The sequence below is a fragment of the Hyperolius riggenbachi genome, chromosome 1, assembly GCF_040937935.1.
Source record: "Hyperolius riggenbachi isolate aHypRig1 chromosome 1, aHypRig1.pri, whole genome shotgun sequence".
Taxonomy (NCBI): Eukaryota; Metazoa; Chordata; class Amphibia; order Anura; family Hyperoliidae; genus Hyperolius; species Hyperolius riggenbachi.
In genome coordinates this window covers 450504219-450526721 of record NC_090646.1, presented here as the reverse complement: position 1 = coordinate 450526721, position 22503 = coordinate 450504219, and the positions used below count along the sequence as shown (strand labels likewise).

Below are 22503 nucleotides of genomic sequence, written 5' to 3'. Positions count from 1 at the left end.
TCCCCCTTTTTTCAGGCAAGTGAGATACGCTTGCAAATGTTTGCGATCATGTACATGCATTTCTTTTGCAATTTGCAAACTGAATTGAAGGTATTGCACTATACCAGATCCGGAGACTGGATTCCTTCCAGCTAAAACAAATATGAATAGGACTTTACAGTGCAATAGCCATTATTCTCCAGTAGCAATGTTCAATGGGATACTAATAACTCGGCTTGCATGAAAGTTGTATGCAACTTGGAATTGGACTAATCAAAAGCACTTCCTGCCATGTTTGATTGGTTGATTCCAAGCTGCATACAATTTGCACTAAAATTCCATGCACGCTTGCAAAAAACACCATCTCATTAGCCCTCTCTACAAAGCAGCCTAATAAACATCTTGCCTCCACCCTTTTAGCTTCACTCCACCTTGTAACTGTATACATTATACCAAAAATAGACATGAGCTAAATATAATTTTGCCTTCTTAAAAACAGAAGGTACTTGCGATAATTCAGCTGTAAGTGGGCAACTGTGGTTTCCCACAATGCATCACAGCAACTGTGGTTTCCCACAATTATCTATTTATGCCCCTGAAGACAGGCTTACATCCAAAACTGCTGGTGGATAGCAAGCCTATAGCTTATAAAATGTACCCAACATGCATTGAACTGTTGGTCCTCATCAGTGCATGGTATTGGATAAGGCTTGGACCAGTACTTAGGAATATTTAGACAGCTCATGGTGACCCAGAACCATCTGGTATAAAGGGATAAAAGAGACCAAAAAAGCTTTTTGATAAAGATATTTTAGTACCTTATGCCTTTCACTGATGAGGACAAAAAAAGTCCATAACAGACTATAAGCATGTTGGGGTGATGTGGCTCTGTAAAATGTATTAGCTACAGGGTCACTATACACCAGTGGTCCTGGATATAAGCCTACCTTCAGAAGAAGAAAGATAATTTGCATATTCAGGAGTGTTGCATCCTGGGAAACCACCATTGCTCACTTAAAGCTGAATTATTGCAAATCTTCTGTTTTAAAAAGGCAAAATTACATTTAGCTTTGCTTTTTGATACAGGGTTTTTTGGTCTCTTTTAGCCCATTATACTTTACAGGTGGTTCTGGGTCACCATGAGACCTGATGGTACAGCTGGAACCTCTACTGTTGTTACCCCCCCCCCCCCCCAAGGTTGGGAGTGTTGGAAACAAGTCCTACATTCTTCCTGATTATCTCTTCACCTAGCATTCATGCTTATGTATCCGCTGCAATGCCCTGAGCATAGACAGCGGCAGTGCAATAAAAAAAAAATAAAAAAAAAAACCCACAGAGCCTAGGATACGTTTGTTCTTTATAATGTAAGAGTACAAATGACCTAAACTAAGTCCTGTACATGGAAACGGCTAATATCTGTTGTCTACAAACATCTGAAGGATTATTATTATAAAGCAGGATCTGTTTTCCTTCCCTTGCCTGACATTTCAGAGGTTGTTGCGTGCAAACATCAAATTAGACAGACAAAAGTCTCTCATTAAGCTGTAACTGTAATTGACAGAACAAGAAATTAAGCTGAGACATTACCAAATGTTTACACCACTAGAAAGTGAAGTCAGTGGGTGGCGGCTGCCAACTGCATGTTTGCTATAGGAGTAGTCCTTTATCACAGGGCATATTTTGCCAAGAGAACCATAATGGACTATGGCTGCACGATAAATCATTTTAAAATCGATATCAAAATTTGCACCAAAGACTATTTCCTAATCATGAAAGCGGCGATTTTTTCATGCATACTATTTTCTGCGTTGAGCAGTGCGGCTGGCTTTTTACGTGTACTATTTAAAGCGTTCTATGCGTAGAATTGCTAGTGGTGGCCACGCGGCCAGGAGTCAGAGCAGTACTGAGTAGTGCAATGCAGCCAGCACGTTGCTTGTGGAGGAGAAGGATCCACACATCAGGCACTTCTGTTCTGCGCTCTGCACTCCTGTCTCCCTTGGTCACACTGTGTACTGTAAATTTGCTCACTGCTCAGGAACTGTTATCTCTCCACTATCCTGTTGCGCAAACAACTTGGATCACCACCACTGCCCAGTAAATGGCCACTGCCCAGGATCTGCTGTGGTACTCAGCTTTGCATTTATTAATGGCTGCCATTTTGTTTTGATAAATTCACAATGCAGTAAAATTTACAAACATGGCAGAAAATGACATCATACTATCAATTTGATAGTATGAGGTCATTGGGCCCTATTCACTTTTTCTCCTAAGTTTTCTCTTAGGAGATAATTTTTCTTAAAAAGGGCCACTGCAGCTTGAAGGCCTCGCTGCAGGGCCGCACAACACAGCACACAAGTGATTCCTCCCCCTCCTTTTCTCCCCACCAACAGAGCTCTCTGTTGGTGGGGTTTTAACAAATATTTATTACATTATTTTCATAATAAATTTCCCTATTTTATTTATTTTTTTAAACCCGCCCTTTCTCCTCCAGCCAATCACTGTGATCGGCTGTCACAGCCTTCAGCCTATGACAGCCAATCACCTCTGACCCCCTGGAGCGGACAGCCGTGTCACACGGCTGTCCCCAGTACAGCGCTGCCTTAGATCGCAGAGCTGTACCGAGTGAAAAGAAAGCAGTTTCATCATATAACAGTTTCCTAGCGGCAAAACCACCACTGGGAGGCTGCTCTGCCTACCAAGCAGAGATGCGCGCAATCTCCTGCAAAAGCGAGTCCCAGGACTTTATGCCGATCGGCATTAAGCGATCCTGGGGCTGCCGCTGCGGCCACCCCCACCGACATGATGCGGTCGGCAAGCAGTTAAAAAGCATTTTATTGATAGGATGTGAAATATCACCTGGGAGAAAACGTACGCTAAAAAGTGAATAGAATCAGGCCCATTTTCTGTCAATGCATGTTTTTAAATGTTACTGTACATTGTAAATTTATTGCTAAAGCTTAATTTGAAGAAAATTGTGGAAAAACATTGAAATCTCAATGTTTGACAGAAAAAAAAAACCCGCAATTCAATTTTTTTCCTAAAATTGTGCAGGCTTATGATGGACATTTGGTGATCACACTTGCTTAACCACTTCAGCCTTCAGTCGTTTTTTTCACCTTATGAATCTGAGCAATTTTCACCTCCCATTAATTCGCCAATAACTTTATCACTACTTATCACAATTAATTGATCTATATCTTGTTTTTTCCGCCACCAATTAGGCTTTCTTTGGGTGGTACATTTTGCTAAGAATTTTTTTTTTCTAAATGCATTTTAACATGAATATTATGAAAAAAAAATGGATAAAAAAAAAAAATCATTATTTCTCAGGTTTCGGCCATTATAGCTTTAAAATACATGCTACCATAATTAAAACCCACACATTTTATTTGCCCATTTGTCCCGGTTATTATACTATTTAAATTATATCCCTATCATAATGTATAGTGCCAATATTTAATTTGGAAATAAAGGTGCATTTTTTCAGTTTTGCGTCCATCGCTATTTACGAGCATATAATTTAAAAAAATATTAGTAATGTACCCTCTTGACATGCATATTTAAAAAGTTCAGACCCTTAGGTAACTACTTATGTTTTTTGTTTTTAAATTGTAATTTTTTTTAGTTAAAAATTTTATTTGGGTATGTTTTGGGTGTGGGAAATAAACAGTTAATTTTAAATGTAATTTATTGTGTTATGTGTGAAAAAAAAATGTATGTGCATGTAGTTTTACTATATGGCCACAGTGATTTTGTTTAATTCCCATAATGTAAGAGTGCTCGCTTACATGAAGCACAGGGAGGACGTGATTTTTTTTTTTTTTTTTTTTTGCGGTCAAAAAGACTGCGGCCTCTGAAAAGAAGCTGTGGGTTTTTCTACCAGGGACTTCGATCAATGAATGGGAACTATTGGGGGCGGCATGGGAGTGCGCCGGCAGACGCGTGCAGCAGCCCAGCAGCAGCCTACTGGACATGACAGTCACGTCCAAAAGGCGAAAATGGTTAATGCTAGTTACACACTATGTGATTTTCTGGCAGATTTACAGCCAGATCGATTATTTCCAACATGTCCGATCTGATTTGCAAGTTGGTTTTAGTGGGACAGGCAGAGGGGGTAATTTTGCAAACATTTGATGGAAAATCGTAAAAGTCAAGGGAATTCCAGAAAAAAGGTCTACTTTTGAATTATTGATGATTCAAACGCTTTTAACTATGTAGATCATGACAGATTCTCACGGAAATGGGGATACCAGGCCATCTCATTTGCCTTTTGAGGAATCTATTTGCAAACCAAGAAGGAACAGTTAGGACAAAGAATAATAGACCGGTTCACAATTGTTAAAGAAGTGCAACAAGGTTGCATGTTGTCTCTATATTTAACTTGTATGCCAAATACGTAACGTGGAAAGCTAGTTTGCATGAGTCACATGCTGGAATTAAAATAGCTGGCAGGTATATTAACAATCTAAGATATGCAAATGATACCACTCTGATGGCAGAATTTGAGAAAAAAAATAGAAGAACTTAATCATGAATGTCAAACAAGAAAGTGCCAAAGCCTGTCTACTTGACATCTAGAAAACTGTAGGCATGTCATCTATGCCAATAAACCATCTGCAAATAGATGGGGGGGGGGGGGGGAAGAGATCTCTGCAAAAGGTGATTGCAGCCATGAGATTAAGAGAGGCTTGTTATTGGGTAGATATGTCACTTTATCAGCAAAGATCAGGATAGTTAAGGCATACCTAAGGTAAACATGACAGAGGCTGTGTTTTAATGATTGGGGGGGGGGGGGGGGGGGGGATTAGGGTTAAATACCTGTTCTGGCATCACCCCTCCAGGCAGGTGATGGCTCCACCCCCCTAAGAGCATGGGTCCCGGCAACTGTTTTTCAATTGCTGCTGAGACTCTGCCCGCCATGTGCACAGTACTGTGAACAGACCCATAGAATTGTATGGGCAGTGAGTTGACATGCAGAATTATTCTGCAACGCAACTGAACACTGTGAACTAGACCTAAGTCTCTAAGTGGCTGGGATGGACATTGGGGTGGTGTGGAACTATAAAAGGGCATGCTAGAAAAATAGAAAGACAAAACTATATTAGCACTCCAGAACGTCAGCTAAAGTGATTTCCAAACCTGATATTCTGGCCAAGATTCAGTGGTTGCAACACATGAAAATCTGTGGCAGAGCAAATGACTGGAACAATTTCTATTAATTGCTCATAAAAAGATTTAGCGACTACTCCATCCTCCATCCAGCCGCAGCATTAGATATGATAAGGCTTTATTTCGTGAACAGGCTTTCTTTTCATGGCATTCCTAGACCCATCTTTCAGCGGCATTGTACAGGACAGACGTGTCAAATCCAGGTTGTTCTTGTCAAGCCTTAATTTGCTTATCATGAAATGGAAATAGTTTCTTGGACTTTCTAAACACCATTCACAACTAACCTATGGCCTCTTTCACATGGAAGGCTAAAGGTAGCGAATTCAACACATCTGCTGCTCCCATGCACCAGCCGAGGGCTTGCAAACACTTGCCATGTACAGTGCAGAGGTCGCCACTGTGCTCAGTCCCATCTGAGCATGGGCATGACAAGATGGATATTTTTGCTGCCAAGTAACCACACGATGACACACATGGTATTGCAAATGTTGCTTTAACTTGCAGGTGGAAGGAGCAGGGTGGCCAGCAGATGGGAGGCTAAACTGGTCAACCTCAAGTGTGAAAGAGGCATGCCTACATTTAAAGATTAACTATAGTGGAAAAAAATGTAAATACTCGTAAACACATATAAATTAAAAGTATGTTTCCTCCAGAGTAAAATTAGCTATACATTACTTTTCTCCTATGCTACTGTCACTTTTAGTAGGTTGAAGAATTCTGACAGATCTGTCAATATTTGCAGTAGTGGGAGATTTCCAGTATGCCATTTCATTTATCCTTTATTTAAGCACGCCAAGAAAAGAATCTATACAAATATGACCCCCCCCCCCCCCCCACACACACACACACACACACACACACACACACACACACACACACACACACACCATTTTGGCAGTTGGAAAGATAAGCTGCCAAGTGTTTTGAAGACAAATACATTCCTGACTACCCCCCATGAGGAGAAGGGCTAGTCCAAAACTTGTCAGATTATACTACCTACTGTAAGTGACAGCAACATAGGTGAAAAGTAATATGGCTCATGTTACTCAGGAAGAAATGTCCTTATCTATAGGTGTTTAGATGTATTTTTCGTGACAGCGGTCCTTTAAATTGTCAATGTCCTGTAGAGATTATTATTATTAACACCACCTGTTGCGCTGTACAGAGTATATACAGTGGTGTGAAAAACTATTTGCCCCCTTCCTGATTTCTTATTCTTTTGCATGTTTGTCACACTTAAATGTTTCTGCTCATCAAAAGCCGTTAACTATTAGTCAAAGATAACATAATTGAACACAAAATGCAGTTTTAAATGATGTTTTTTATTATTTAAGGAGAAAAAAACCTCAAAACCTACATGGCCCTGTGTGAAAAAGAAATTGCCCCCCTGAACCTAATAACTGGTTGGGCCACCCTTAGCAGCAATAACTGCAATCAAGCATTTGCGATAACTTGCAACGAGTCTTTTACAGCGCTCTGGAGGAATTTTGACCCACTCATCTTTGCAGAATTGTTGTAATTCAGCTTTATTTCAGGGTTTTCTAGCATGAACTGCCTTTTTAAGGTCATGCCACAACATCTCAATAGGATTCAGGTCAGGACTTTGACTAGGCCTCTCCAAAGTCTTCATTTTGTTTTTCTTCAGCCATTCAGAGGTGAATTTGCTGGTGTGTTTTGGGTCATTGTCCTGCTGCAGCACCCAAGATCGCTTCAGCTTGAGTTGACGAACAGATGGCCGGACATTATCCTTCAGGATTTTTTGGCAGACAGTAGAATTCATGGTTCCATCTATCACAGCATGCCTTCCAGGTCCTGAAGCAGCAAAACAACCCCAGACCACCACACTACCCCCACCATATTTTACTGTTGGTATGATGTTCTTTTGCTGAAATGCTGTGTTACTTCTACGCCAGATGTAACGGGACACGCACCTCCTAAAGAGTTCAACTTTTGTCTCGTCAGTCCACAAGGTATTTTCCCAAAAGTCTTGGCAATCATTGAGATGTTTTTTAGCAAAATTGAGACAAGCCTTAATGTTCTTTTTGCTTAAAAGTGGTTTGCGCCTTAGATATCTTCCATGCAGGCCGTTTTTGCCTAGTCTCTTTCTTATGGTGAAGTCGTGAACACTGACCTTAATTGAGGCAAGTGAGGCCTGCAGTTCTTTAGATGTTGTCCTGGGGTCTTTTGTGGCCTCTCATGATGAGTTTTCTCTGCGCTCTTGGGGTAATTTTGGTCGGCCGGCCACTCCTGGGAAGGTTCATCACTGTTCCATGTTTTTGCCATTTGTGGATAATGGCTCTCACTGTGGTTCGCTGGAGTCCCAAAGCTTTAGAAATGGCTTTATAACCTTTACCAGACTGATAGATTTCAATTACAGTACTTTTGTTCTCATTTGTTCCTGAATTTCTTTGAATCTTGGCATGATGTCTAGCTTTTGAGGTGCTTTTGGTCTACTTCTCTGTGTCAAATAGCTCCTATTTAAGTGATTTCTTGATTGAAACAGGTGTGGCAGTAATCAGGCCTGGGGGTGACTACAGAAATTGAACTCAGGTGTAATAAACCACCTTTAAGTTATTTTTTAACAAGGGGGGGGGGGGGGGGGCAATCACTTTTTCACACTGGGCCATGTAGATTTGGAGGTTTTTTTTTTCCTCACTAAATAATAAAAACCATCATTTAAAACTGCATTTTGTGTTCAATTAGGTTATCTTTGACTAATAGTTAACGGTTTTTGATGAGCAGAAACATTTAAGTGTGACAAACATGCAAAAGAATAAGAAATCAGGAAGGGGGCAAATAGTTTTTCACACCACTGTATTCTTGTCACTATAATGGGCATATGACTGGTAGGGATTAAATTGTGACATACATACTATGTATGTCACAATTTAATCCCTACCAGCCATATGCCCATCATAGTGTAGGGCTTATTTTATGGGAAGCCAATTTTGGGATGTGGGAGGATACCGGAGTTCTCAGAGAAAACCCACACAGACACGGGGACAACATACAAACTCTGTACAGATAGTGCCCTGGCTGGGATATAAACCAGGGACCCTGAGCTGCAAGGCTAGAGTGCTAATCACTATGCTGCCCATTACCATGTTACAGAGGAAGACTGTCTTTTCCATTAAAGGAAACTAGAGATGGTCAATGACATGCAAATAAGTTTGCCTAAAAATCTAATTTCATGCAAATTATATGCGGCTTGAAATCAGAATACTGTAACTTCCTGCCAATTTTTATCAGTCCAATTTCCAGTTGCATATACCGGTAATTTACATGAAATTTGAATTTTAGGCAAACTTATTTGCATCTCATTGATTATCTCTAATGTCCTGTAATGGAAAAGAGAGTCTTCCTCCAACATCAGTATTCTCCTCTGAAGACAGACAGAAAAGAAAAATCTGAACTACAGCTGGAGTCTTGCAAGTCATAGTTACATAGTTATTTTGGTTGAAAAAAGACATACGTCCATCGAGTTCAACCAGTATAAAGTACAACACCAGCCTGCTCCCTCACATATCCCTGTTGATCCAGAGGAAGGCGAAAAAACCCTTACAAGGCATGGTCCAATTAGCCCCTAAAGGGAAAAATTCCTTCCCGACTCCAGATGGCAATCAGATAAAATCCCTGGATCAACATCATTAGACATTACCTAGTAATTGTAGCCATGGATGTCTTTCAACGCAAGGAAAGCATCTAGGCCCCCTTTAAATGCAGGTATAGAGTTTGCCATAACGACTTCCTGTGGCAATGCATTCCACATCTTAATCACTCTTACTGTAAAGAACCCTTTCCTAAATAAATGGCTAAAACGTTTTTCCTCCATGCGCAGATCATGTCCTCTAGTCCTTAGAGAAGGCCTAGGGACAAAAAGCTCATCCGCCAAGCTATTATATTGCCCTCTGATGTATTTATACATGTTAATTAGATCCCCTCTAAAGGTGCGTACACACATGCGACTATAGTCGTTTGTAACGATCGTTCCCCGATCTTTACCAATGACGATCGTTACAAAAAACGAACCACCGACTATTAAGGCAAACGACGAACGAGCCAAATCGCTACAAAAGAAAGTTCTGTCTCGGCGGATTTTAACCAACGACGATCGTTTGCAAAAGTAGTACATCGTTGGAAACGGTCGTTCGTACTAGGCTTGACATGCGCATTTCACTATTTCTCTGTGAAACTTCTCATTTTTATGCGCAGGCGCAATAGTTGCTTTACGTGATGTAACGTTCGTTCTAACGATCAGATCGTTACACACCTTTTAAAACTATCTTTACTTAGGTCGTTCTTTCATCAATTAAAAGTTCGTTCGTCGTTCTCAACGAACGATCGTTGTCGCATGTGTGTACGTAGCATAAGGCGTCTTTTCTCTAGACTAAATAAACCCAGTTTATCTAATCTTTCTTGGTAAGTGAGACCTTCCATCCCATGTATCAATTTTGTTGCTCGTCTCTGCACCTGCTCTAAAACTGCAATATCTTTTTTGTAATGTGGTGCCCAGAACTGAATTCCATATTCCAGATGTGGCCTTACTAGAGAGTTAAACAGGGGCAATATTATGCTAGCATCTCGAGTTTTTATTTCCCTTTTAATGCATCCCAAAATTTTGTTAGTTTTAGCAGCAGCGGCTTGGCATGGAGTACGATTATTTAACTTGTTGTCGATGAGTACTCCTTAGTCCTTCTCCAAGTTTGATGTCCCCAACTGTATCCCATTTATTTTGTATGGTGCTAGACCATTAGTACGTCCAAAATACATGACTTTACATTTGTCAACATTGAATTTCATCTGCCATGTATGTGCCCATATAGCCATCCTATCCAGATCCTGTTGCAATATGACACTATCTTCCTGAGAGTTGATGATTCTGCACAATTTTGTATCATCTGCAAAAATAGCAACATTGCTCACTACTGCATCTACTAGGTCATTAATAAATAAATTGAAGAGCACTGGACCCAGAACAGACCCCTGTTGTACAACACTGCTAACAGTCTCCCATTTTGAGTACGATCCATTGACCACAACTCTTTGTTTTCTGTCCATTAGCCAGTTCCCTATCCATGCACACAGACTCTTCCCCAGTCCTTGCATCCTCAACTTTTGCACCAGACTTTTGTGGGGAACAGTGTCAAAGGCCTTTGCAAAGTCCAAGTATATCACACCCACAGCATTCCCAATATCCATATTAGCATTCAATACCTCATAAAATCTGAGCATGTTAGTCAAACGGGACCTGTCTTTAGTAAACCCATGTTGATGCTGAGAAATAAGATTATTTTCTAGTATGAAGTCATGTATAGTATCTCTTAGTAACCCCTCAAATAGTTTGCATACAACTGATGTTAAGCTTACAGGTCTATAATTTCCTGGATCTGATTTTTTGCCCTTCCTAAATAATGGGAAAACGTGGGCTGTACGCCAATCCACTGGGACTCTGCCCGTTGAAAGATAGTCACAAAAGATAAGATAAAGGGGTTTATCTATAACTGAACTTAATTCCCTTAGGACCAGAGGATGCATGCCATCCGGGCCAGGTGCCTTGTCTATTTTTAATTTATTTAGTCTTGCCTTCACTTCTTCCTGCGTTAAATATTTAATAATACAGTTAGAAGATTGAGACTTCTGCCTCTGTAAATGCAAACAGTGCTGTTTCTTTTGTGAAGACAGAAGCAAAGAAAGCATTTAATAACTCTGCCTTACCTTGGTCATCCACCATTGAGTTCCCACTTATTCCTGATCAGGTAACAGAGTTTATGTACAGAAAACAGAGACCTCAGCAGCCACTATCTGGGTTGGAACTAGTAGGAGTCTTTCCTCTCTCTAGATAGAAACAACTTCCTAAATTGCATTTTTCAAACAGTGCATCAAATCCAGTAGCATTGCTTTCTGTTCCAATTCACTGAACCTTTGATGCAAGCAGGACATTACTTCTTGGTATAAATAAGCCTCTGGCAATTCAATATCACATGCACAGCAAACAGGATTTCTTTCTTTAGAAGAAACGTTTATGTCCTTACTCCCATTTCTTTAGCTGTCTGTATCCTCTGACCACTTATAGCAGACATACAATCTCACTTATCACCCTTCCTATAGGCAACAATCCATATGGGGAAAAAGAAGTAAATAAAACAGCACTGTGTTAAACAAGCAATCAGTTATCAGTTTAATCATCTAGTAAAACACAGTGACACATCTGTGCCCTCTTCTGGTTAAAGCACTCCTTCCAGGGTGCATTACACCGCATAGATGGTAACACAGTGCAATCTATGCCCTTCTGATGTCCCTGCGGATCACATAGGCGAAAAAAAGTGTCTGAAAACATGAATGTGGGGAGGGGCCTTACTATAAGGAAACAAATAAATGAATACAGATATTCACACTCTGCATTTAAACTTGCTTCAGATTGTGACACCAGAATAGCCTGAATTCAGGGCCATCTCTAGGCAGAGGCCTAGGACACAGTTTATTGTACAGGCTGAGACACTGCACCCTGTGCATGTGTGTTTAAATTGGGCGTTTGTGAGTACAGCATTAAAAAAAAGTTTTTAATAGAGGAATATTGCCTAGCATGGTGTGTACAATGCATTTCTCTAGGGCCTTTCCTCTGCCCGACATATGCTCACATTATTTCAGCACCCACCACACAGTCTACCAGCATTCCACTGTCCATCTCCCTATAATGTCCCAGGATGCCATTGGTACCTGTAGTGCAGGGGCGTCTCTAGCCATTTTGTCACTCCAGGCGAGAAAACCTGTGGCGCCCCCCCTCCCCCGTGTGGTGCCCCCCTGATGAAAATAATCGTAACGCAGCAATGTTTCACCATGAGATAAAAGTAATGCGGCAATCTTTCACCAGAAAATAACCATAGCGCAGCAATGATTCACCATAAAATAATTATAACGCAGCAATGATTCACCATAAAATTATCGTAATGTGGCCAGCGGTCCCCAGGAAATAAATCATAATGTGGCCAGCGTTCCCCAGGAAATAATCGTAATGTGGCCAGCGGTCCCCAGGAAATAATCGTAATGTGACCAGCGGTCCCCAGGAAATAATCGTAATGTGGCCAGCGGTCCTCAGGAAATAATCGTAATGTGGCCAGCGGTCCTCAGGAAATAATCGTAATGTGGCCAGCGGTCCTCAGGAAATAATCATAATGTGGCCGGCGTTCCCCAGGAAATAATCGTAATGTGGCCAGCGTTCCCCAGGAAATAATCATAATGTGGCCAGCGTTCCCCAGGAAATAATCATAATGTGGCCAGCGTTCCCCAGGAAATAATCATAATGTGGCCAGCGTTCCCCAGGAAATAATCATAATGTGGCCAGCGTTCCCCAGGAAATAATCGTAATGTGGCCAGCGTTCCCCAGGAAATAATCGTAATGTGGCCAGCGTTCCACACAGCAGCAGGCATGATGCTATATGCCTATATTATTTAATATCCATCCCAGAGAGGAGCCACTGCCTGCCAAATGATATGGGCGAGGGGGGGGGGGGGGCATATAAAAAAAAATTATCAAGACAAGAGCAGCAGAGGGCACTCACTGTGAGGTGTCGCCTCTGCAGATAGTTTGTGTAGAGAGCCGGCAGTAGCACTGGTCCCTGTGGTGCGTCACAGTGTCTTCAAGCACGTGTGACAGGCGGGGGGCGGAGATAGGGGCAGCGCCGACGTGTAACAAAACTAGCGTGCGGCAATCGCACGCTCTGCACAGAGAGGGAGAGGGGGCGGGGAGAGGGGGGGCGGACCAGTAGACGGTGGCACCGCACATATAAACTAACGTGCGTGCTGCTTGCTCTGAAAGGAGGAGAGGAAGGGGGCGGACCAGTAGGCGGCGGCGGGCACAGGCTGAGCTGCCTGTTACAGCCGGCGCTGACCTGGCTGAAAGAAAAAAAATAAACACACGCACAGAGCGGCGAGAGAGCACCCACTTCCACCAACGGCGCCATAGGCAAAAATGTTTACTTGCCTAGTGACACAGACGGCCCTGCTGTAGTGTATCTCAACGTTTCAGTGTCCCTGGTAGTGTATGCTGGTTTCTAGGGTCCCCTGTAGTGTACCCCTGCTTCCAGAGTTCCGTATAGTGTATTCTAGCATTCCAGAGTCCATGTGATACGGTGTATTGCAGCAGCTCAGTGAATCTAGTGTAAATACTGGTTGCCTCTCCTGGTGCATTAAATTGGCCAGTTATTAGCTCTACCTGAATGTATTACACAAATGTCCTCACTGTAGGCACATATATCATTAAGGCTACTTTCACATCAGGACGTTGCGTTTGATGCGACGTTAAGGTCACACAACGTGCCCCTAATACAACGCATTGTGCACTATAGCTTGGACGTTATAGTGCATTCTTTAGCCTTGCATTTGGTGCGCTGTTTTCGTCGCACAGTGATGGTATGAAAACGGCGCATGCGTTACATAAAAAAAAAAAATACATTACTGAGCATGTGCAAAACTACTAACGCAGCAGATTCATTGCTAAACGCACAGCATGCAGCACTTTCTAATAACGCCTTACGTTACACACAAACGCAACGTGTGCACTGTGAATGTCGCACAGACTTAAGTATTGCTGTGCGTTAGTCTGCGTTATCAAATTTTAACGTGCGACTTTAACGTCGCACTGTGGAAGAGCCCTAAAAGTGGAACTTTACCTAATGTAACTTATGATAAAAATTGCTTATATTTTACAATATTCCTTTATAAATTATATAGTCAATATTTGTTCAATGTAAAATATTTCTTCTCCTAGCTTTATATTCTTAAAACAGCCCCATTTCAAAAATGGGCACTGGTAGCAGCTTCCGCCACATATGTAAAGGCCTTCGTGCCTCTGTATGCCCAGATGTGGGCGAGGGGCAAAGGTCACACCTGCGCAATCAGACTTTGACCTGCCTGACATGAACGCAGATTTCTGGGTTTTTAATTAGGTAGGATTTATCACAGGTAGCGACACCATTACTGCTGTCAACAAGGTGCATCACTGCAAAGTGTTTGTTTGTGTTCCAAAGTAAACAGAAACAACACCTGGGCCCATATGCAATTCACTTTTTCTCCTGAAACTGAACGTTTCTGAAAGAAAGCTGTCAGAAGGAAATATAACCTCCTGTGCATTCAAGCTATTAGATCGCAAGCACACACATTGCCCAAAAATCCAGCAAGGCATGATCACCCTTGTTAAAATCCTAAATGTTTTACCGCAATGCGAAATCGCATGTAATGCTTTCCTATGGGCCTGCTCCATTTCAGTAAACCTGATAATAATATGACATGCACTTTTTCAAAAAACACATACGATTCCTCACTGAAAGTTACTGGCTACTTTAAAAACAAACGCATTCGGTCAATCACAGAAAACGCACATCTTGTACGGAAAATCATTTGCAAAGGAATAATTTGCGTTTCCCTCCGACACAAGTCTAACAAATGTATTCCATGACATCATCATAACTTCCCCCATAAAACAACATTACCGTACTAGAACTGTAATTATTAGCAAGAAACGAAGTACCATACATCAGAATGCCATGTGTTTATATGCATGTCAAATGTTACCTGTCAGATTAGTGAAACTATGATAGTACATTGCACATAATATATACCTCCAGTTGATGCTAGGCCTCTGGGATGCCATGATTGCTGTCCTGTACACATCTAGTTACCTGTGAAGGAAATGTAACATGTAACCATTGCCAGTGAGAGGAAGCCATAATCCTGCTAGTGTTGTGTGCTCGCTGTGCTTCCCCCACACAGACAGCAGGCTAATGCAGCCTGCCAGCCCAACAGATGCTACAGGAGAACACAGGCAGCACATACCAGCAGCATTCATTAATTATTAAGCCCTGCAAAGACATAGCAAGCCCGAGCCCCAGACTAGCAGCTATGGCTGGAGCCACAGATCATCATCATAGGATGGACCTGTTCCTCCCTTGCTGGAAGATGGTGTGCAGGCTGTGCTCCTCTCCCCAGCACAGCCCGGCTGGCGGAATATCAGCAGCAGGGCTGATGCTGGCTGCTCACCTGCCCCTCTCTCTCGTGTGCCCAGGCCGGGCGGAGGTCACAGCTCGCTGCAGACACAGGGGGGATTCTGTCACCTGTCTGGATCCCAGGCTGTCACTGCTCAGGGCGGAGCCACCCCTGTGGACAGATCCTGGAGCCTTTTGCAATTTCATTTGCTGACTCCGCTCTGACAATGACGTCGAACCTAAGATTTAACCTCTTCAGTGCACTTGCTGGAAGATGAGTCAGCCGCAAATTAAGCGCTTATGCTGCGTCTGATCTTCCTAATATGCCAAGATTACCAGCACTAGGCATAGTGGTGGTTTACTATAGGCGAAATGCTGAGACCGTGACCCTGTCCCAACTTCAAACATCCAGGAAGTGCCCATTTTATATAATTTATTAAATTAGAATATTCTGCGCCGATAGATGCTCGACTTTGTTGTGAATATGGGTTCTCATTACTTTTTATATTTGATTTTGTACCGATACATCTTCAAGTGGCCCATATGTCATTTTCGGAATTTTTCACATTATATGTGCTTTGAAATGAAATGCATGCAAAATTGCAAATGCCTATAAGATCTTGCATGCATTCTTGTATACATTTTCACAATGTGCTCTGGTCTGAGGCTGTATTCACAGTGGGACGTTGCGCTGTAATGCAATGTTTAAAGTCGCAACACAGCATTACAACGCAAAATAAAAGGTGGTAACGCACATTAACACTTCATTAACCATCGCATACAGTAGGTACAATAAAGCATACTGCTTTCCTGTACCTGGTAATGTACCTGTTTAGAGGTAACGCATTGTAGCAGTGCGTTACCATAATGCTACATGTTACATTGCAACGCTAACGACATTGTGATCGTCCCATAGGATTAGCATTGCAGTGCGGTAAGCTGCGCTATAAGACTTTATAATGCAGCTCCGCAATGTCGCGCGGTGAACGGAGCCTAAAGGGCCCATTCACACTTGGGAGATTTTCAGGCGACTTCTGCGGCTCTTGGAAATGCCGATGAACGCTAGCACTTTGAAAAGCACTAGTGTAATTTATAGTATATAGCAGTGGTCTCACTGCAGCGATGCCGGCGATTCACGATTATCAGAAATGCGGTGCATGCAGAGCTTTTCCATGATTTTGGAGCGATCGTGATTCAAATGTTAAAAAATTGTGAATCGCAATTGCTCAAAAATTGCGTTCTTGTTAAGTTTAAAAAAAAAAAATCACATCGCTTTGCGATCCCCAGTGTGAATGGGCCCTTTAGGTAAACAGATTGTAGCAATCACAAAAGGATTGTCAGGATGATGTTTGCCATATTTGAGGGTGTTTATGCAATGGGGAAATACACTGGCACAGAAAGCCCATGTTAATCAATGCACTGCTCAGATTGTGCTACCTTCTGTTTTCGGACCTGTAAGCTCAACACACACCATACAATCTTGGTTGTTCAATCTTACCACTTTCATGTAGTATAAGAGCTTATCCAATTAATCATTCAAGGTATTTTCAATCTGTTGGCCCTTATTCTACATAGATTTGGTAAATCTGTACAACCAAGATTGTATGGTGTGTGTTGAGCCTTAGGCTGCTTTCACAGTGGGAAGTTACAGGTGCACGTTAGAGCAGCCTGTAACGCAGCCCACCGCACAGTAATGAAAGATCAATGGGCTGTTCACAGTGCCCACGTTGCGTTACATTGTAACGCAAGACGTCAAGACAACGTACTGCATGCAGTACTTTGCTAGACTGCTTGCACATGCTCAGTAATGTTGGGGAGGAGGGGAGAGCGGCCAGGCACATGGCTAATTAATATTCACTGCACTTTGTGACATGTGCAGTGTTTACTTCCTGGAGCGGCCGCTCTGTGCGGCGATTGGCTGGCGGGACCACGTGTTGCCGCATGCGTCCAAGAGTACGCATCACAGACGCCAGAGTACGCATCACAGACGCCAGAGTGAGCTGCACAACGCGGCTCGCTCTGACGTCCACAACCAACACCACCAGGCGTTGCGTTAGGGGCACGTTATGCGACCATAACGTCCCCTAAAACACAACGGCCTGGTGGGAAAGTAGCCTCACACTCTGTACGTAAGTTGCGTTGCAATAACAATGCAACACAACTGTGATGAAAAGTCACGCCAGGCGGTACCATTGCGGTGTGACCATACATTGCAGCATATTGGACAATGAAAGTATGCCTCATTGCCACTGTAAATGCTGGCGTTAAATGGTTAACTCAGAGAAAGCGCTGCAATGCATTGATATTGTCCATAGTGCCACAACGCAATGGACTATGGCCCATATCCTGTTAACTTTTCTCCTGAACTTTCTCCAAGGAGGTATTTTCAAACCGTCTCTATAAAATAACTTTAGGCTAGGTTCACGGTGGGCAGTTGCATAACGCATGTGTTAAAATGTGTGTGAACTGCATTGAAGACTGGACATAAACTTTAATGCAAAGCATGCATGCAGCGAGTAATGCTACGTACACACATGCGACAACGATCGTTCGTTAAGAACGACGAACGAACTTTTAATTGATGAAAGAACGACCTAAGTAAAGGTAGTTTTAAAATGTGTGTAACGATCTGATCGTTAGAACGAACGTTACATCACAGAAAGCAACTATTGCGCCTGCGCATAAAAATGAGAAGTTCCATGGAGAAATAGTGAAATGCGCATGTCAAGCCTAGTACGAACGATCGTTTCCAACGATGTACTACTTTTGCAAACGATCGTCGTTGGTTAAAATCCGCCGAGACAGAACTTTCTTTTGTAGCGATTTGGCTCGTTCGTCGTTTGCCTTAATAGTCGGTGGTTCGTTTTTTGTAACGATCGTCGTTGGTAAAGATCGGGGAACGATCGTTACAAACGACTATAGTCGCATGTGTGTACGCACCTTTAGAATAACCCGATCCATTACTGTGAACAGGCCTATAGGAGTGTATAGGAAGTGAGTTAACATGCAGAATTATTCTGCTGGATTCACAGTGGTCCGTTGCATAACACACACATTATAATGAGTGTGAACTGCAATGGAGACTGGACATAACGTTTAATACAAAGCCTGCAGTACTTTGAACAGGCCCATAGAATTCTATGGGCAGTGAGTTGACATGACATGCAGAGATGATATGCAGGGATATAGAGGCTGCCATATTTACAGGGCTGCCCATAAGTATTCATACCCCTGGCAAATTTTGACTTGGGGCTTGTTCACACCTAGGGCGTTTTGCGTTTTTTTTTTTAAGGGTTGGTGAGTTTCTGAATCACCCTAAAAGATCTTGCGCAATGATTCCCTATGAGAGTGTTTACATCTGAGCGGTTAGTTTCCGATCCGGTCAGCAAAGCGCTGCCTGTACCATTTTAGGGGCGATTTCCCTATATTAGCAGGTATAGGGGAAAAAAAAAAAAAAAAAAAAAATGCTTGAAACAGTGCTTGGTATAGCGATTTCCCCAGCGCCTTTAAGAATAAATAAATTGTATTTATTCTTTTCCGGGTCAAAGAGTTCACTTCCTGATTTGCGTCAGAAGTTAAAAAACAAATTGCTCTGCTAAAGCGCTTTGAAAAGCACTTTACAAAAAAACGAAGTGTGCAGGAAAGCACCGGGGGGGGGGGGGGGGGGGGGGGGGGGGTTGGGCGGAAATCACTAACAAAATCGCCGAGGCGTCCGCCTTCATACGACGGATATGACTGATCATTTCTCTCCTATGAGATATCGCTATGCACATCATTCTCCACAGAGAAGACAGCAGCCTAGATCCCCTGATTTACAAGACTTGAGTCGCCATAATAAACCAGACCCTAATCTATGCTGGTCTTGTGCACAACCAGCTATACCAGATAAAAAAGTATGCGAATCTTGCTTTACAGAGTTGGGGAGAGACAAAGATAGAGATAATGAGCAAGTACTGTCTTTCATACAGCAAGCAGTTCAGCACACTTTCCAAAAAATGTCTGCTACACAAGCTAATACAACACCAGCACCACCGGTACAGACAGATGATTCATCATCTCAAGCAGATATGCCGCCCATAGGGTTTGACTTTGCTTTGGTACCAGCTTTCGTGGCAGCAATAAAATCCGCAATAGAATGGCAGGAAGAAGATGAATTAAACCAAGAGCCAGATAGGTACTATCCGCACTTGCAAGCTCAACCTAAATCCTTTCCCTTTATGAAAATAATTAAAGAGGTTATTCTTAAGGAGTGGTCCAGACAGGACAAGAAACCTTCATTATCTAATAGATTCTCTAAACTTTATCCATTGAAAGATGAGGAAGCAAAATTGATTGAAACAGCCCCTATGGTGGACGCTTCTATAATGAGGCTGGCCAAACATGTGACCCTACCAATGGATGATGCCGTACTTTTCAAAGACCCATTGGATAGGAAAATTGACATAGATATGAAAAAGGCCTTTCTAGCCTCAGGAGCAGCATGCAAGCCAGCAGTAGCTCTAACCTCATTGGCAAAAGCCATTAAAATATGGGTTGAAAATGTGGAGATTATGATAAACATGGACACAGATAAACAGACAATCATCAAGGCACTAGATGAATTAAAAATCTCAGGGGACTTTATTGGAGAAGCCGCGATAGACGTAATAAGATCATCAGCAAGGTCAATGTTGCATAATGTCACTGCTAAACAAGCCCTTTGGTTGAAGCCCTGGTCTGCTGACCAGGCATCAAGAAATAATTGGTGCAAGATACCGTATGATGGTGTACACCTTTTTGGACCCGTCATGGACAAGGCCATTTCCATGGTTTCGGGAGGAAAAACAGGTCTTATTCCACAAGATAAAAAGCCGCAGAATTATAGACAACAGGGTCCAAAAAGATCAAACAGATTTCAGCAAGCTAAGTCATACAGACCAGGTAAACAGTTCAATAAGAACTGGAGGGGTACTCAGTCTACTTTCATGAGAAATAATAAGAGCAAGATAGCGGCTTCCACTCAGCAGAATAAAAAGTCTTTTTGAGGGTGCGTCCACTCGAGATACTCCGGTAGGGGCAAGGCTTCGTCTCTACTGGAAATCTTGGGTGGAAATCCTAGAGGATACTTGGGTCCTGAAAACAATAAGACAAGGGCACAGGTGGAGATTCAAAAAGAAACCTCCGTTAAACAGATTTGTACTGACAAAGATGCCAGAAAACAGGGTAAAACAGCAGGTGCTTTTGGATTATGTGAATTCTCTGAAATCAGCAAAAGCAATTATAGAGGTGCCAGAGCAGCAAAGATTCAAAGGGATCTATTCACCTCTATTCTTAGTGCCAAAGACAACAGGAGACTGGAGACCGGTGCTGGATTTAAAATTTCTGAATCATTATATAAAAGTAAGCCATTTCAAAATGGAATCTCTTCAGTCAATAATTCCTATGATACAGGTGAACGACTGGATGACTTCTATAGATCTAGCCGACGCTTATCTCCATGTCCCCATAAGTCAAGGATTTCAAAAATTTCTTCGTTTTGCAGTTCAAGACAAGCATTACCAGTTTCAATCACTTCCATTCGGGATATCTACAGCACCAAGGACTTTCACAAAAATTCTATTGCCAGTCACAGCATTTCTCAGAACTCAAGGCTTAAGGACGTTTCACTATTTAGATGATATACTCCTCTTGAACCAAGACAGAACTATTCTTCTGGATCACCAAAGAACGTTACTAGACACATTGGAGAAATTAGGATGGCTAATAAACTGGAAGAAAAGTCAACTTGTCCCATCACAAGACATGGTCTTTCTAGGCGCCAGATTCAAAACAACAGAAAACAAGATACTTCTACCAGACCAAAAGATAAGTACGATTCTACAGAAAGTGGATCAGGTTCTACAGTCCAATCGATTGTCTGCGAGGCGCTGCATGAGCCTTTTAGGAACACTATCATCGACGATTCCGATGGTGAGATGGGCCCATTGGCACATGAGAATACTCCAGAACTTTTTCCTGAGGAAATGGAACAGGAGAAGTTTAATTCAACCATTGTCTCTCACGAGAGAAGTAAAGTCATCCTTGATATGGTGGAAATGCAGAAGCCACTTATTGAACTGTCATCAGATCCAGCCGCCGGATCCAGTATTGATCACGTCAGATGCGAGTATAGTAGGCTGGGGGGCCCATTGCAACAACATTTTTCTCCAGGACAAATGGGTCACCAAACAAAGGTATGTTCCTTCCAATGTTCTAGAACTGAGGGCAGCTTATATGGCGTTAAAATCCTTTCACTTTCTGGTTCAGGGGAAGAATGTTCTACTAAGAATAGACAATGTAACAGCTGTAACCTACATAAGACGACAGGGAGGAACGCGGAGTTTAACCCTCTTACAGGAAACAAGCAAAATAATGGACTGGGCTCAAAAGAATGTACTCAATCTTTCAGCTACTTACCTTCCAGGAGACAGAAATATTGTAGCAGATCGCTTGAGCAGGAGTTTTGCGGATCCAAACGAGTGGCGCTTGAACGATCAAATATTCACTCTAATAGTCAAAGAATGGGGAATTCCATTCTTTGAAGTTGCTGAATTTTTTTGCGAGGTATCCACATCCCCAGGCGATAGGGACGGATTGCCTAACGCAGAGGTGGAACTTCAAAACGGGATATGCTTTCCCACCATTCCCAATGATCCCGAGATTTCTCCAAAAAGTCTTGAAAGAGTCCGCCACGATCATAACTATAATGCCCTTTTGGCCCCGGAGGCCCTGGTTTGCGTTGGCCATGGAACTAAGCCTAGTGAAACCGATACATCTACCACATCAGCACGACCTGCTATATCAGGGGAATCTTCTTTACCCAGAAGTGGAGTCCCTGCATTTGACAGCCTGGAAACTGAGAGGCAAACATATGTAGGTCAAGGATGTTCAAGTAAGGTTGTAGAGACGCTCCTCAGGGCAAGAAAACCTTCAACGAATCAGACATATTATAGAATCTGGGAAAAATTTGCTACTTACGCAACAAAGACTAACTTTGATAAGCTATCCCCATCGGTGGGGAACATACTGGACTTTCTTCAAGCGGGAGTGGAAAAATCTTTAAGCCTCTCAGTACTAAAGGTACAAGTTTCAGCGCTTTCTGCCCTGACAGGTGCAAAATGGACACATCATCCATTAATAATACAATTCTTGAAAGCAGTAATGAAAATTCGTCCGCCGAGAAAGCCGTTTTTTCCAAAATGGGATTTATGTATAGTGTTAGACACGTTGTCATCACCTCCATTCCACCCAGTAGAAACAGCATCCTTGCAGGACACAACTTTTAAAACATTGTTCCTAACAGCAATATCATCTGCTAAAAGGGTATCTGATATACAAGCTCTCGGCTGCTCAAAAG

At 42.4% G+C, this 22503-nt stretch overlaps 1 protein-coding gene across 2 annotated transcripts in view; it reads right to left on the bottom strand.

The window, feature by feature from the left end:
* Positions 1 to 15309, bottom strand: part of SLC7A4 (solute carrier family 7 member 4) — a 47598-nt gene extending 32289 nt beyond the window's left edge. Inside the window, exons 1-2 of one of the 2 annotated variants that reach the window (XM_068238730.1) lie at positions 15184 to 15309; positions 14766 to 14825 (exon numbers count right to left, since the gene is read on the bottom strand). The gene's annotated coding sequence lies outside the window, so the exon portion shown is untranslated. The remainder of the gene's footprint in view (positions 1 to 14765; positions 14826 to 15183) is intronic. The other variant, XM_068238731.1, reaches the window with a different exon arrangement.
* Between the last annotated feature and the right edge of the window lie 7194 nt (positions 15310 to 22503).